Raw genomic sequence first — 15,361 nt, 5'->3', positions numbered from 1 at the left:
TCTCAGAATACTGCAACCTGTATGTCATTAACTAAAGCTAAGTATTTATTTACAGGTTTTTTTTCCCCTCTTTTGCCTTAAGTTTAGGTGCCACGAAAACACACAAATTTTAAGTGTACTGGTACATTTTGACAGTGTATACGTCTGTGTAACCCAACCCCCTATTAAGATACAGGACTGCGGCGCCTGATCTCAGCTCAGGTCATGCGATCTTCAAGTTTGTGGGTTTGAGCCCCACAATGGGCTCTGCGCTGATTGTGTAGGGCCTGCTTGGGATTCTGTCTCTTTGTGCCTCTCCCCACCTTGTGCTGTCTGTGTCTCTCTCTGTCTCCCTCAAATAAATGTGAAAAAAAAATTTAAAAAATGATATAGGACTAATCTTTTTGGTATGTTGGAAGTTGATCAGAAAATGACTAAATAACTTCATTCTTGTCTTATTTTTCCTCCTTTCAAGATATCATGTCTATAGATTTTTAAATTGTATGATGACTTGTGTGTGCTTGATAATACCTCATTTTGTAGAGATTAGGTAATTTCTTGAGGTCTTGGGCTAAAACCTTTGGATTAAGGTACATTTCTCCTTTCCTAGGTTGTCTCTTGATAAGAATTCTTGATTACTTTATTGAGTTTCTAGGATTTTTGACCTTCCTAAGATACATCGAATCATCTTGTTTTAAAAATGATTTCTCCCATGACTGTGACTAAAATTACTTCTGTGACTAGGCATATGGTGACTGCTTTCTTTAAAACAAGCAAAGCCTTTCTTTACAGAGTGCTTTGAATACTGGAATCTGATTCCAAAATCATGAAATATTTTTGGGATTTAGTCCTTTTCCCAGTGAAAGACTTCATGGGGAGTTAAGGGGAGTAGAGACTCCTTTCCATTCTTTAAGACCTTCCTATTTCTGGATAACAGAGAAATGCATGTGGCAGAATGTACTGAAAGCCTGCTCCCTTAAGTGCATGTAGTACAGAGTTGCCAGGATGATGGGTTGTGTTCTTCCAGGATTATGCTGTGGAAGTCCCAGGTAGCGAGATGGGCTCTCTCCTGAAAGATGGACTTAGCTGATGTCACTTACTGTATATGGGTGGGCTCGGGGCTCTCAGAGGCTCCTCCTTGGACCGCGATGAATGAGAGAAGCCCAGGGGTGAAGGAATGCCTTCCCAAGTAACCTAGTGGTGGGATAAACAGGGACCCTGAACTGAAGTGAGGCAAGTTGTATTTTGTCAAATTCTCTGGTTGTATGTTACCTGTTTATTTTTATTCTGTTATCCTCCAGCTTTTGGTAAAGTCTAATGTGAATACTTCAGCCATTTCTCATTTATAAGGGAATAATTGAGTTTATGATTGGGCCAGAGTTGTAGGGAAGCAACATTCCCCTGAGGGCAGAGTGGGGGTAGCAGCCTTAATTAGTGAGAGATCCCCTAGAAGGTTTTAAATCCAAGGAATGAGATTAAAACGTGTAAGAGGTTCACTCTACCTACATTTGAAAATTGCAGTTTAATTTTATCAAGGCTGTCAAGTCCATTTATACTGTCAACCTGACAAATGTCCTTTTATTTAAATAAAGGTATTCAAACCTAGTGATGCAGTCTCCCACCACACTTCTAAAAAACCAGGACATTTGAGGAACAGTAAGTTCTGACCTTTAATAGCAGCCACTGGCTTAATTCTTCGTGTTTTCCTCAAACCACACCCGTCTTCTGGAGTAGATAGCTCAGGGAGGTAGGATGGACTCACTGTGCCTTGGGAATTTTTAATTCCCAAGCTTCTCCTAATGTTTTCTTCTACTCTGCAGTCTCCCTCATATACTGTCCTCCTCCATTCATTTCATTCTAAAATCATACAGAATTGTAGTGTGAAGTTCATTACTCCATTGAAGATGCAGCTGGAACCAGCAACTGGGATGGTTTTTCTGCCTAAACTTCACCAACACAGTCTTTTTACAGCCCTTTTGAGCCTGTTGACCACAGGCCAGGGCCCGGTATTAGAGATGGAGAAGCTGAGTCCTGGAGGTAACATATCACGTCATACAGTGAATGATGCTAGACTCTGGAGGCAGCCAGCTTGGCACACTTTTCACCACACACTACATTATGCTAATCTTCTGGAATAACAGAGTAAGGCATTAAAATGAGATAGAGATGAGTGGAGATTTCTCATCTTTCCCCCTCGAGTCAAGAAAGCTGATAATAGAAGTTTGATGTTACTGAGACTTGTTTTTTTCAGAAGAAATTATTTCAAAAATCGTCTGTACTTCTTTAAAATGAAACACTTAAAAATAAACTTTTAAAATCCACCCTTTATCTTTCTTAATAATTTAGGGTCTCGTCTAAGGACTGACAACTCTTTGCTGGAAGGGGCCAGATAGCAATTATCTGAGGTTTTGCTCTCTTTGCAGTCTTTGTTGCAACTTCTCATCTCTGCTGTTCCAGGACCAAAGCAGCCATAGACAATATGTAAACAAGTGGGCAGGGCAGTGTTCCAATAAATCTTTATTTGTAAAAACAGGCAGCTGGGGCAGATTCGGCCCATAAGCCAGTTTACCGATGCCTGGTCTAGTCCCATCATTTTATTTCTACTAACTTTGTTTGCCATACAGTTTTAGGTTGAAATTTATGCATTGATCAGTGTTAATGCAAATTGGAATGTGTAAAAAAAAATTTTTCCCCTCTTTGCCACTTGTAGCCTTATTCTTTTTCAGTTAATTTTACTTAAATTTAAGCCTGAAATTTCTGGGCTAAGCAGGCCAAGAAATCAAGGAACAGTTTCCGGTGGGGATGTTCAACTAAATGCTCCTTTTAGACGTATTATAGAGCTTGTAAAATCATGGAATTGTGACTGTTGGCTCAACAAACGCAAGGATACAAGGAAGTCTTGAGAATAGTGTAAAATCATTTGAATTAGGAAGTCAGGCCAGACTTTGCACAGCAAGGCTCTGTTCTGAGTGGGCACCAGGACTGTGTTCTTTAGGGCAGTGAGGAGGACAGAAAGGTGGGAGCAGTGGTCAGTTTTGTTTCCGTGATCATCTCAGGCTGCAGTTAAATTCATTTGATTCTAAAGTTTGACATCCCCACTCTGTTCACTTCCTAAAATTGACAGCTTTTAATGTGCAAAGTAATTTGAGGTCATTATTTGAGGCAGCAGTCCGGCTCTCAGGGGACTGCTGCCTTAAAATGTCATTGAGGTTCTAGGCTAGCCGAGTGGAGTGGACGGCTGCAAAAGGCTGTCATCCCCATGAATTAACAGTGGTTCTTTGGATGCCTTCTGGAGAAATTTGGAGTTGGGGAACAAGGTGAGATGGTGCAAACACCCCATGGTGAATGTTCACCCCTCCACAACTTACATGCTTTCTTAGCAGGGACGTGGGGGCCCCTTTCCCTTTCCCTCAGAGGTCACTGCTCTTAATTAAATCATCCCAGGCTCCTTCCTTTAGACTTGGCGTTTTTCTCCTCTGGTTCTTTAGCACTTGTAACCAACCTCTGCAAATCACTCTCAGCAGTCCTTTCCTTACCTCATCCCCTGTGTGTTTCTCCCACTAGATTGTTGAATCCTTAGGTCTAGCACAAATGAGTGGAGTCAGTATTGACTGGCAACAAATAGGTTTTCTGTTTTTATTCTGTGAGGCTTACAATGTTGAGTTTGACTACAGAAAACCATAGAAGTGCATTCGTGCTCCTAAATAACTCTAAGTGGCATAAAATTTAACGTGCAATTCTGTTTGAAGAAACTATTTTACAGTTAGAGACTTTTGATATAAATCATCAGTGCATTTGATAATTTTAAATGCTGCTTCCTTACAATGGATGTATTAGCTTCTGCTGCTCAGAGAATTAAAAAAACGTAAATTTTAAAGCATAATAAAGGACACTACTCCTAAAATGTATTTTTTAAGGAAAGGGTTAAGTGAACTCTCAGATGCTAGGAGTGTGGAAGAAGGTGGTGGGTGCTGTATTAAGTTTGATAAATACCCTTTGTTTTATGCAAGTGAGCTGCCTGTTGACAGTGATGGGGAATAGATGATATATTCTGCATATAAATGTCCATGGCTGGGCCAAAATCCAGCCCAAAGCATCCTGACAAGCTTTGTAAGGCTCATAACACTGCTTAGCAGAGGTCAAAATGAAGGGAGACTTCTCCAGAAAAACAATGACTTACTGTTTAGCTTTAAGGAGATGCCAATTATAGCCAGTGGTAGGAGGTGAGCTGGGGTTATGATGAAAATGAGAATATTTAGAAACATGTAATTGTTGCTTGTTGCCATATAAAATACCAATACATGTTTCCAGCTTTCTTCTATAATAATCTCCCTGTTCTTCCTACTTGAAATGTCTGTGGAATGAAATGGAATAGAATAATGAGGCTGCCTCTCGTTTTTATGACATTAAGCTTTCTCTCTGTGAATGCAAGTGTGACATGTGCAGTTAACCGAAAGAAGATAACAGGAAGTCAAGAGATTAAAAAAAGTGACGATTCTATAAAAGCATATAAATACTTTATTCATATGTAGTTTTCTGTTTCGTGTGATATGCAAATAAGGTTAGATATCTTTGTGTTTTTATGTCCAGGTGTTTGTTAGAGCCTAAAACAAATTTTTCAGTCGTAGAAAGTTTATCTTTTTTTATGTGGGTGTCCATAGCAGCCTGTTTAACTAGGCTTAAAATATAATTGGCGGTGGCTTCTCCGGGAAGTTGTGTGTTACTTGGGGAAAGGAGGATCCTGGACTCGAGGTTTAGATACACTCTCATAATGGAATACATTTCAGTAAATGAACAGAGGACCTGTACAGTTTTTTTGGTTTGTTCAGTAACTGAAATCTGTTGGTGGGTTTCTATGTACTTATTTAAAGAATAAATATTTCTTTTTTTTTTTTTAAGTTTTTTTTTTAATGCTTTATTAATTTTTGATACAGAGAGAGACAGAGCATGAGAGGGAGAGGGGCAGAGAGAGAAGGAGACACAGAACCCGAAGCAGGCTCCAGGCTCTGAGCTAGCTGTCAGCACAGAGCCTGATGCGGGGCTCGAACCCACGAACATGAGATCTGATCTGAGCTGAAGTCGGAGGCTTAACCGACTGAGCCATCCAGGCGCCCCAAGAATAAATATTTCTTAATATTCTTTAGAGAAATAAATTGCCACTTGCCAGTTTTCTTACTATCTTATCAGTACATAGACATTGTTTTTCCTTTCATTTTCCAAATGAAGCCTTTCCTGTTGCTTTTTGCTGTTGGTTAGCAAGGCTGAATGCTGAGCGTTTGTTCTGGCTGGAGCAGTACTTGGTACCTTGGCCCAGTTTCAAACAGTTCTTCTTATCATACGTGGTGCAATTGGTTCTCTGGAATGTGCATGTTAGAGGTTCAGTCATTGGGAGGGACTCTTCCTTTCCGAGCGGTAAATCCTCTACAGTTTTCTAAGCTGCTCTACAGAATGTAATTCATTCAGTTTGATGAACATTGGGAATTAGCTGGTGCTCAAAATGTCAACTGACAAAAAATACTTAATTATGTCTGATCTCTTATGACTGTTCTTAACAAACAAAACATAAACGTACTCGTGAATCATCACTTGAGAGAAGAGTTGCCCCCTCATCCCTTTCAGTCTCCGTGGGAACATTTCCGCAGTCTCCTGAGACACAAGATGAATTTGGAAATGATTCGTTTGTCTCTTGTTTTCTGTGTGGTACTTGAAGATTTGATGTATAAACCTGTTATTTGGTAGGATGATCTCCATAACTACCTGGTTTTATATATTTATTTATTTGAAATGTTTGTTTATTTTTGAGAGAGAAAGACAGAGCTTAAGTGGAAGAGGGGCAGAAGGAGTGGGAGGCACAGAACCTAAGCAGGTGCCAAGCTCTGAGCTGTCAGTGCAAGGCTCGAACTCATGAAATGTGAGATCATGACCTGAACTGAACCGAATTAGCCACCCAGGCACCCCCATGACTGCCTAGTTTAAAAAAAATAACATAATGTCTTTAGAAAATGCTTCTGTTAGCTTCAAATTGTATGATTTGTTTTGTTTTTAAAAAGAAACCACTGCTTGAGGCTCTGCATCTATATGCAGAAATCCGCCCGTTCAGCCAGTACTCATTTAGGCTGATGGGTTAGTCCTGGGCACACAGTGTGGAGCTAGAAGAGGAGAGGTGACTGAGCTTCCGTGGCTCACATTCCTGAAGGAGGCGAGCGTGGAGAGCCAGACGTAATTAAACAGATAAGTGAAGAGACAAGGTCATTTTAGATAGTGATGAGAGGAGATGGAGGGTGGAGTGCTGAAGGACCCATGCTGGATGGGGAACCTCTCTGAGGGGCTTATTTAACCTGAGGTATTAGTGACAACGTTGCCCTCAGCTCTCTGGACAGAGCATCCAGGTGGGGATCAGCCGAACTGGTTCCAGGCATGAGAAGGCCAGTGTGGCTAGTATTTGAGAGGCGCGGGGGGGCGGGGGGAATATATCCGGAGGTAGCAGTGAAGAGGAGGTGTTCTGGGGATGGAGCCTTACAGGTCAGGCTTCTGGGTTTTTATCTTGAATGCTAAGGGAAGTCTGTGGTGGTCTGTCAGCAGTGGAAGGAGCCACGTGATCTCATTTGCACTTTAAAACTCTCTAGATCTTGTATTTTTTGTTTTCCCCATGATTCATTATGGCAGCATGGAAAGATTTTTCATTGTGGGATTTTTGTTTGTTGAAATTTTAGTCCTAGAGACAGCTTATTCATATCATTCTGGATCTTATTTGATTTAAGGGACGCCTGGGTGGCTCTGTCGGTAAGCATCCAACTTCACCTCAGGTCATGATCTCATGGTTCACAGGTTCAAGCCCTGCATCAGGCTCTGTGCTGACATCTCAGAGCCTGAAGCCTGCTTCAGATTCTGTCTCCTCCTCTCTGTCCTTCCCTCCACTCATGCTCTGTCTCTCTCAAAAATAAACAAACATTAAAAAGTATTGAAATTAAATGTGTATTTGCTATAAATATTACTCAAAACTTTTTTTGATACAGTATACTTGAACTTTTATGACTAATATGGCAAACTGAAGAATAAAACCTGTCATTTTAACTGATAAACATATGTGTTAGCTGAGGCACTTTTCACGGCTGACCTGGGAAGGAGAGATGAGTCATTTGATGGGTACAACAGTCTGGTAAAATCTGTTTTAGGTATTAGACAGTGAATCATGTTTTGTCATCAAATAATGAATAAGACTGGCAGATTTTAGTAGAATTCTGGATTGTTTGAGTAATACTTGAATATAATCGTTAAATCAATGATGTATATTAAGCATCACTTTTTGCTAAGCACTGAGCTCTAAGAAATGGTCCTTGCCATTAAGGAGCTCACAGCCTAATAAAATCTGTTGGCACGTGTACAGCCCATCTCATTTTTCTCACTGTAAACATGGGCAGATTTGCAAGGACAGATGTATCCCAGAGAAAGGAATCCTTCAGAGTCGGGATGGGACGGGAGAGTGGAGGTCCGGGCTAGGAACTGCGATAGAGAGGCAAGGATATTTCAGAAGGCTTTGAAAGTCAGGGGAGGAATTCATTCGAGAATTGACCAAGACCAGGGCTTTGCTTTGTCCCACGTTTCCCGGTTCCATGTGTTCACAGTGTCTAAGAGAAGGGGACAGAATTGGGTCTTGTGCATTTTGGGGTGAGACATGAGAAGAGGTCTTACCTATCCCCTTCCCCCAAAGATTAGAGGTAAGTTGAAACCAGGTAGTGAAGGGTGTTGCTTGACTTAACTGTCTTTATCAGTTTTAATCTCATAGGCAGTTGGCTCAGAAAAGTTGTAAATAAGTGAATAACAAGATCAGATTGATGATTTTTAGAAAGTTCATTGAGGCAGCTGTGTGGAGCTGAGTGGCCCAGGACAAGGAGCCTGTTGGGGCTGTGCTCCTAGTGAGAAGTGAGGAAGTCTGCACAACACTTTATTTGAATGGTGGATGCCTAATAGAGTTAATGTGCACCCCCTCAATTTTTTGTTGAGTATAAACTGAGAAAAGCAATAAAAAAGCCCCAAACTTTGAGCTTGCTAGTCTACTTCTTTCCTAGTTTGTGACTGCCGCATTCTTTTAATTTGAGGCTCTAATGATACAGACTTTCCCTACCCTCATTTTATAGGTATGTGATGTAGTCCTTCACGGTCAGTTGAGTATGTAAGAAGAATGTCATGGTAATGAGACCAGGGCTCTGGTTGATTCTAGTACAGATGACACCTGCAGCGGGAAGAGCCAGCAGCTTCTGCCCATGTTTCTGATTGGTGCCAAATGTGCAGTTGCCAATACGGCAGGTGGTCTGAGGTGCCTCCAAACACCAGGGACCTTCATAACTGAATAGGAGGACATAAATCGTCAGGTGGCGGATTTATCTCTCATGAGCCTGTTGCCACTATGGGAGGTGGTGATTTCTATATGTGCTTTCAGTTAATGTGGGTGAGAACTGTCAGCATTTTAGGGAACCCCTTGTCAGAGGCTGCATTTTCTAGAATTTATCAGTAACAGTAATATGTTCTCATTTCAAACAGCATTAAAAGCAAATTTTATTAACTCCTAGCACATAGATTGCCATTCTTCAAGGTCAGGAGTGATCTCACTGGTGGTGTTTGTGTAATTGTGCCATTTGCTTGTTGGCCTTCCTCAGAACTAGTTTTGTGGTTTGGTATGTTTTTGTTTTAATGTGTGTTTAAAATGCATTTAGAAGGTAAAGGACTTGGCGTCTTACACAGGAGGGAGGGAGCTCATCTGCCTCCTCCCCCCTCGCGCTCTCCTTGTTGGGGTTGTGCATCTCATGCACACAGCGTCCCCCACTGTGCTTTGAAAATCAGTGAAGAAAACAGATCCTTGTGCTTTTCCATCTATAGGGTAAAAGTGCCTCTTGAAATAAATTTGTGATCTGTTGAGATAACCAGAATGGGCTATAGTGAGACTCCTGTTTCAAAAAACAGCTGCTCATGTTTGAGCTTTGCAGCATAGTCTCTAATACACTGCTTTTTATGCACATGGGTCTATAATTGTCATAACGGTCAAAGACGGAGTCCAGGGTCCAAAATCAGTTTTCAGGGGTTCCAGTGAGAGTTAACTGCCAAAATGTTCAACACCCCAGTATTTCTTTAGCCCTGATCTTGATGTTGTTATATAAGGCAATTTCCTTGTTTTTTAAAGTTTATTCATTTATTTTGAGAAAGAGAGAGAGAATGAGAATGAGAATATCCCAAGCAGGTTCCTTGTTATCAGTGTCAGGGCTCAAACGCACAAACTGTGAGATCATGACATGAGTGAAAACCTAGAATTGGATGGTTAACCCACTGAGCCACCCAGGTGCACCAGTTTCTTTTGTTTTCAATCAAAAATTTTAACCACACAAATATTAAATGGGCACTTTTTAAAAATTTTATTTTTGAGAGAGAATATGCCTAAGCAAGGGAGAGAGAGAGAGAGAGAATTGAAGCAGGGCTCAAACTCATGAACTGTGAGATCATGACCCGAACCAAAATCAAGAGTTGGACACAACCAACTGAGGCACCCAGGCGTCCCAAATGGATACTTCCTAGTGAAAAGAGTATTAAAATACCCCCTAAACCATCACACTACCAGTTAACCTCCTCCACCCTAATCTGGTACTTCTTCTTGATAGATTTTTGTAAAGTGAATCCTCTCAGAACTTTGCCACATGTTAATATGCATGCCAAAAAGTACCTGGCAGATTCATATTGAGAGATAAAAATTGACACGTCTCTTATTAGAGTGGGAGTGACTTAGTTTTTACTTGTTTGCCCAGGTAGAGGCTGTCTCAATGTAAAATCCAAAGAATGCTTTGTAACTTTATGTTAAACATATCTTAAAGGTTGGTTTAATTTTGCAAAGTGCAGTTATATACAACTCTTCAAGTAGTCTAATGAGGCTCAGTCTTCTGCTGCCTGCGTAGTGAGTAGCAGAGAGCTGTTACTTTGAGAAGACCCCCTGGGATCCTCCAGGAAAACAACAGTGACTTCGGCTATTTTGCCATTTCACTCAGCTGATAGTTTATCTTTTATGTTAAATCAGGTTTTGTTTTTAAAATTAAGACTTGAGTCTTTGTGGTTTTTTGTTAAATTTTTTTTTCTTTTATTGTGTATTAGGTGAAGGAGATAATGAGGGTGAAAACTGTGGAATATTTAGCATCATGATTTTTATTTATGAGAAAGGCTATTGCAAATTTTTTTCCCATGCAAAAAGTAAAAGGGGAAAAAAATTCTCCATTCTTTGATTTTTGGTGTTTTTTTTTTTTTAATTTTTAATGTTTATTTTTGAGAGTGTGAGCAGAGAGGGGCCCATTTGCCTGCACACCCCCCCCCCCCGAATCCAAAGCAGGCTTCAGGCTCTGCACTGTCTGCACAGACAGAGCCTGATATGGGACTTGAACCCACAAATTATGAGATGATGACCTGAGCCAAAGTCGGATACTTAACCGAAGGAGCCACCCAGGTGCCCCAATCCGTCATTCTTTGAAGCAGCATTTCTTCTGCTTTCAAACTGGAGCCATTCGATTTTTCATGTTTAAATTGTATTTATGAATGATACAGTTTCATGGCAAAACTAATTTTGTGCTTCGAATCATGTTGACATTTTTCTTGTAAAGCCAGTGTTTGAAAAATGTTGCCTGGGTGTTGGATTGTAAGACTAGAAGAACATGGGGGGAAAAGGGCCAGAAGATGGGCTTCAAAAGTCAACAGGGGCGGCTTTGAAAATAAAGTCACTTGCACGTGAGTAAGAACCCAAGCCTGCTATTCGTTTGCCTCTGTGGCACATAGATCCCCAATCTCTAAACCAGGGTTGCAAAACATCTGAGAACAGACGTGAGAATTTTCCTTTGTACATGCAAATCTGAATGCCATCACTCTCCCTAAAAAGTATAAAGGACTTGTTCTTTTCCAAATTTAATGTACATGGTCGATTTTAGGATTTTTCCTTTCCTTCTCGCCAAATGTCTCTTCCACGTCTAGGAAGATAAATACACAGGAGAAATTATAGTCTATTCCCCCAAGGGAGAATTAAACTTTTAAACGTGAGTTCTAGAGAGAGTTGGTCCCATCTATCAGAGGCAGGTCTGTGTGAAGTGGCCAGTTGAGGGTGATGAATGGGTAGTCAGCTGTGCATGGCCCGCCCTGTGGGCCCAGCGTTGCCATGGGAGCGCCTGGTGGCATTCAGCGATCCCATAGGACTAACCTAGATTAGCAGCAGGGCCTGTGTGCTCGCTCCAGCCTGGAGGAGGGGTGCTCGCGGCCAGATTGATGGCTGGGCCGGGGCGAGCCAACATGCTGCCCCACCGCCACCACGCACCTTCAGCTGGGGCCTTCCCGTTGCGTCTTTTCCTTCTTTCAGTCTTAGTGTAAGGGAAAGTGAGAAAGAGGGATTGCTCTCATTAATCCTGCAGAGCTGGGATTTCTTCATTATATCACGGTGTTCTAACATGTCCACCCATCACCCTAAGGAGCATTTGAAAAGTCGGAGTCAATGTGCCCTGACAGGCCCCAGCATGGGGTTGACTACATGAAGGCGTTCAGGGACTGAATGGGCAGCTCTGAATTCCTCAGGAGTGTCACCACCTCTCGGAAAGTGAGAGCATCCTGGTGTGTTTTAGACTTCCAGGCTTCATCTGGGCTCCTGCGTGGATGAGAATGGTGGGATTCTGTCACTGAAGACCTCAGTGGCGCAGGCCAGCTCAGTGATGGCTTGTGCACTTGTGTTCTGCAGGGCTCACCCGGCCCTGGGACGTGAAGCCTGTGCTTCTCCCCTTTGGTCTTTCTAGTTCACTTAAAAAAAAACAACAACAAAAAACAGTGGCTGGAGGTGGTTTGTTGGCCTTTGCAGAGGTCGTCCTGATGCGTCAGAACAGCAGCCTTTGCAGATGTATGGTGGACAGTAGCATATGATCCAAAAGCAGCCATGTGCCTACTGAAAGGCATTTCCTATTTTTTAAAGTACCTAATGCAGATTTCGGTGGGACTCATGGATATCTGCTGGGTGGGCAGACTTTATACCCTCTCCCCAGGGACATTTCAATACTGTGGACTTGTTTCTGAATGTGGGCACCTACTTCAGTCATCATGGGACTTGGTGGTCTTTCTCTCCCCTGGTGGGTACTCCTGGGCCCAGCAGACAACTGGCAGTGAGGCCCTAGGTCAGTGACCACAAGTTACTGGGAGTGGAGCCTGATATCAAGCATGTAATGGCTGCTGTGGTACAAGCTTATTTATGGCCCGTTCTTGAAAGAAGTTCATGTGAAGAGCCTTTAGCACATTGGAGATGACTTGTGAATCCAGAGGTTATTAAGGGGCCAGTGACCTCAGATCTGTAAATTCAAAAAGGCTCTAACAACAACAACAACAAAAAAGGTTCCAAAATGAGAATTTGTAGTGCAGTGTTTATAATTTGAGGAGCAACTTCATGCTGCCAGCCATCCCTCTCTCAAAAGGCTCTCTGTCAGGTCCTTTGGCAAAGACAGACCTGCGTGGATGCATTTAACCAAACATATTTTGTGGCTCCGAGATTGCTCTGCTGGCAGGGATAAAACCTGTTAATCGACACATACTTCTTTGAGACCAAGGAATTGTGAAGGAGCACACAGCGCACCTTCTTTGTTGTTGCCCTATTTAACACAGCCTGAAAGCTTTGCCCACAGAACTGTGATTAAGAACACTTGCTTTGGTGCCAAGCAGATCTGCATTCGAATTTTAAGGTCTATTATTTAATAGCAGGCTAATCTCTGGGCTTTATTTTCTTTCATCTGGAAAATGGGGTTAATAATCTCCCTCTCAGACTTCTTGTGAAAATTAAATAGGAGACTGATGCTCTGTGCCTAAATGAGTGCTGACTGAACAACAGATACTAAGTGGTGGAGGTCCTTGGCTCTGCTGCTGTTGCTCTCTTCGTTGCTCCTGTGTCTTGGTACGCTTCATTAGAGTGCCCCACATAGCCCAAGGGTGCGCCATCGCACTCCTCAGGACCACCTAGAAATCTGTTACACGTGCACTGGTCAGGCCCTGCGTTAGATACACGGACTCAGAAACTCTGGGGGCAGGTGTCTGCCCTCCCCGTTCTGATGGGTCCCCCAGGCAATGCTCGTGCTCACTGGTGTGGGAACCTCTCTCTACTGCAAAGGGAAGGACAACTCCTAGCTCACTCTGTCCTGCATGGAGCCGTGAGAAAGTCTAACAGTGAGACGCTGGTGTTGGGATGAGGTTATACCGTGAGGGAGAATGTTTTCCCCTCCACCACAGTGAGGGAGAATGTTTTCTCCTCCACCACAGAGGAAAAATGCCACCTTTAATTAAATGAAGTGGTAGTCAGCTTGTAATTATTCAAAGGTAATTAACAGTTTGTGAATCTTGTAGGACATGTACTGCTACATGAAATCCCCTCATTCAAAATTCTATCCACTCTTTATACCTGGAGTTAAAAACAGTGACATGTAAGGCTGAGCAGTGGTTTACTTACTCATGCTACTACTTGCGTGAATAATTTTGAAGTTTATATTTCCCCTGATGTCAGAATAGAACCAAGAGAAAGAAGATACTCATGAAAAAATTTGCTTACGAATTTTAACAAACCATTCTTTACACCATTGCAAACATACGATAAGTTAAAACCAAATAAACCAGAAAGCTCCCTACTACAACTGGCCAAACTCTGAGTTACAAGCTGAGAAGGTAGACAGTCCAGAAGAATGAGGACTCACAGACTGTCCTGTGTAGTCGTGGGAACTGTGGACTGGTCACATTCTATCTCTTCAGCCTTCCCCTGCTCTCCCGGGAGTGAGACACAGGGTGGGAGAGAATTGAGTTTCTCAAAGTCTAGACCTCCTAAAACATCCTGCCAGTGACACTCACGAGGTCTCTCCTCATCTCCCTATTTTTGGATTTTCCAGTTGAAGGGTAGGAATTAGAAAAAAATACATTCAAAGCATATATGTCTGCCAGTAAAATCTTGGTGTGGTTTTTTAGCTTTTTTTTTTTAAACTAACGAAATAAAACCTATAGTTAAGCAGAGTCCTTAATTTAATAGGATTTTTTCCCCTGTGGGAGGTACCTTGATTTTTGAATCACACAGCAATAAGCTAGTGTTAGGAATTTTGTCAAATTGGCTTCTAATTATTTCCATAGCAGACTTTATTATTTAGGAACTAAAACCTAGAAGCGTGGTAGCACATGTCAGATGCTGAGGTAAAGCTGTGTTGATCAATTTGGAAATACTTCAGTAATTTTAAGCCAGGGTAGCTTTTCTTAAAAGTTTGTGTGGAGTCGACAGGAAAATTAAGTGAGGATCCCAAGCAGCCTGAGGGTTGAGGTGCTGCTGTTTGCATCCTCACCTTACAATCTGGAACGGGGCATTTGGCTATTTGGAGTTCCCTTTTCTGAGACAGGGGGTAGCGGTTTCAGAAGTGGGCAGAACTCTGCCTCGTGAAGTGGAGCCAAAGGCTGTGAACACGCTCACGCAGATAAAGCTACAGGGACTCTGCCCTTGTAACCAGCAGAATCTGAACAGGGAGAACTCCCTTCACGTCGAGAGTGGCAAACCAGGATGCCCTCGGGGAGCTGCTTCTCCTTGTGTGCGCACCCATTCCGGGTATAGCACCAAGTTGCTTTGGAAAAGAAAAGCTTGGCAGTTCAGGTTGCCTAGAGGACACTTGCATGCCCCCACTCCCTCTGTAAACAAAGCGGCTGTAAAGCAAGTTTGAAAGAAAAAAACTTATTTCCCCGATCAGCCCTCTTATTGGCTCCCATGGATGTATGTTAATGTTACATGATTGTTTTTTGAACTGATGAGGAATTACCAAAATTTTAAGCTAATTGAAAGGAATTCCAGAGTGGTCATCAAGTCCACTGTGCTTCTTTCCTTTTTAAAAAAAATGTTTTTTTAATCTTTATTTTTGAGAGGGAGAGACATCACAAGCTGTCAGCACAGAGCATGATGTGCGCTCAAATGTGGGGGTTGTGACGTGAGCCAAAGTTGGACATTTACCCGACTGAGCCACCCAGGTACCCCTGCTGTGCTTCGTTTAACCAGAAATAAATCTAAGTGCCCAAAAGGTGTGACATTCAGACTTTGTTAAAGAATACTTCACAGCTGGTTTCTGGTTTAGTTTTTCCTTAACTTTTTTCAGTATGTTTCAGAGTTGTTGTTGTTGTGTTTTTTTTTTTTTTTTTGCAAGTAAGTTTAAAAAATATACTATAAGCATAGCAGCTTTTTTTTAAATAAAAAAATACTTAAATGATTAGCTTCTGTGCAGAGCACCATGCTTTAGCATCAAGAGAGAGAGAAATATGACTGGCTCTATTTTGATGGAGTTCACATTCCAGGGGCAAGGGGAGGAAGACAGAAGCAATC

At 42.1% G+C, this 15,361-nt stretch overlaps 1 protein-coding gene across 9 annotated transcripts in view; it reads left to right on the top strand.

Annotated features, from left to right (window-relative positions):
* Nucleotides 1-15,361, top strand: part of AFF1 (AF4/FMR2 family member 1) — a 211,735-nt gene that overhangs the window by 86,170 nt on the left and 110,204 nt on the right. The gene's annotated exons all lie outside the window — the stretch shown is intronic.

The sequence above is a fragment of the Suricata suricatta genome, chromosome 1, assembly GCF_006229205.1.
Source record: "Suricata suricatta isolate VVHF042 chromosome 1, meerkat_22Aug2017_6uvM2_HiC, whole genome shotgun sequence".
In the NCBI taxonomy this organism is placed as follows: Eukaryota; Metazoa; Chordata; class Mammalia; order Carnivora; family Herpestidae; genus Suricata; species Suricata suricatta.
This window is presented reverse-complemented; position numbering and strand designations above follow the sequence as displayed.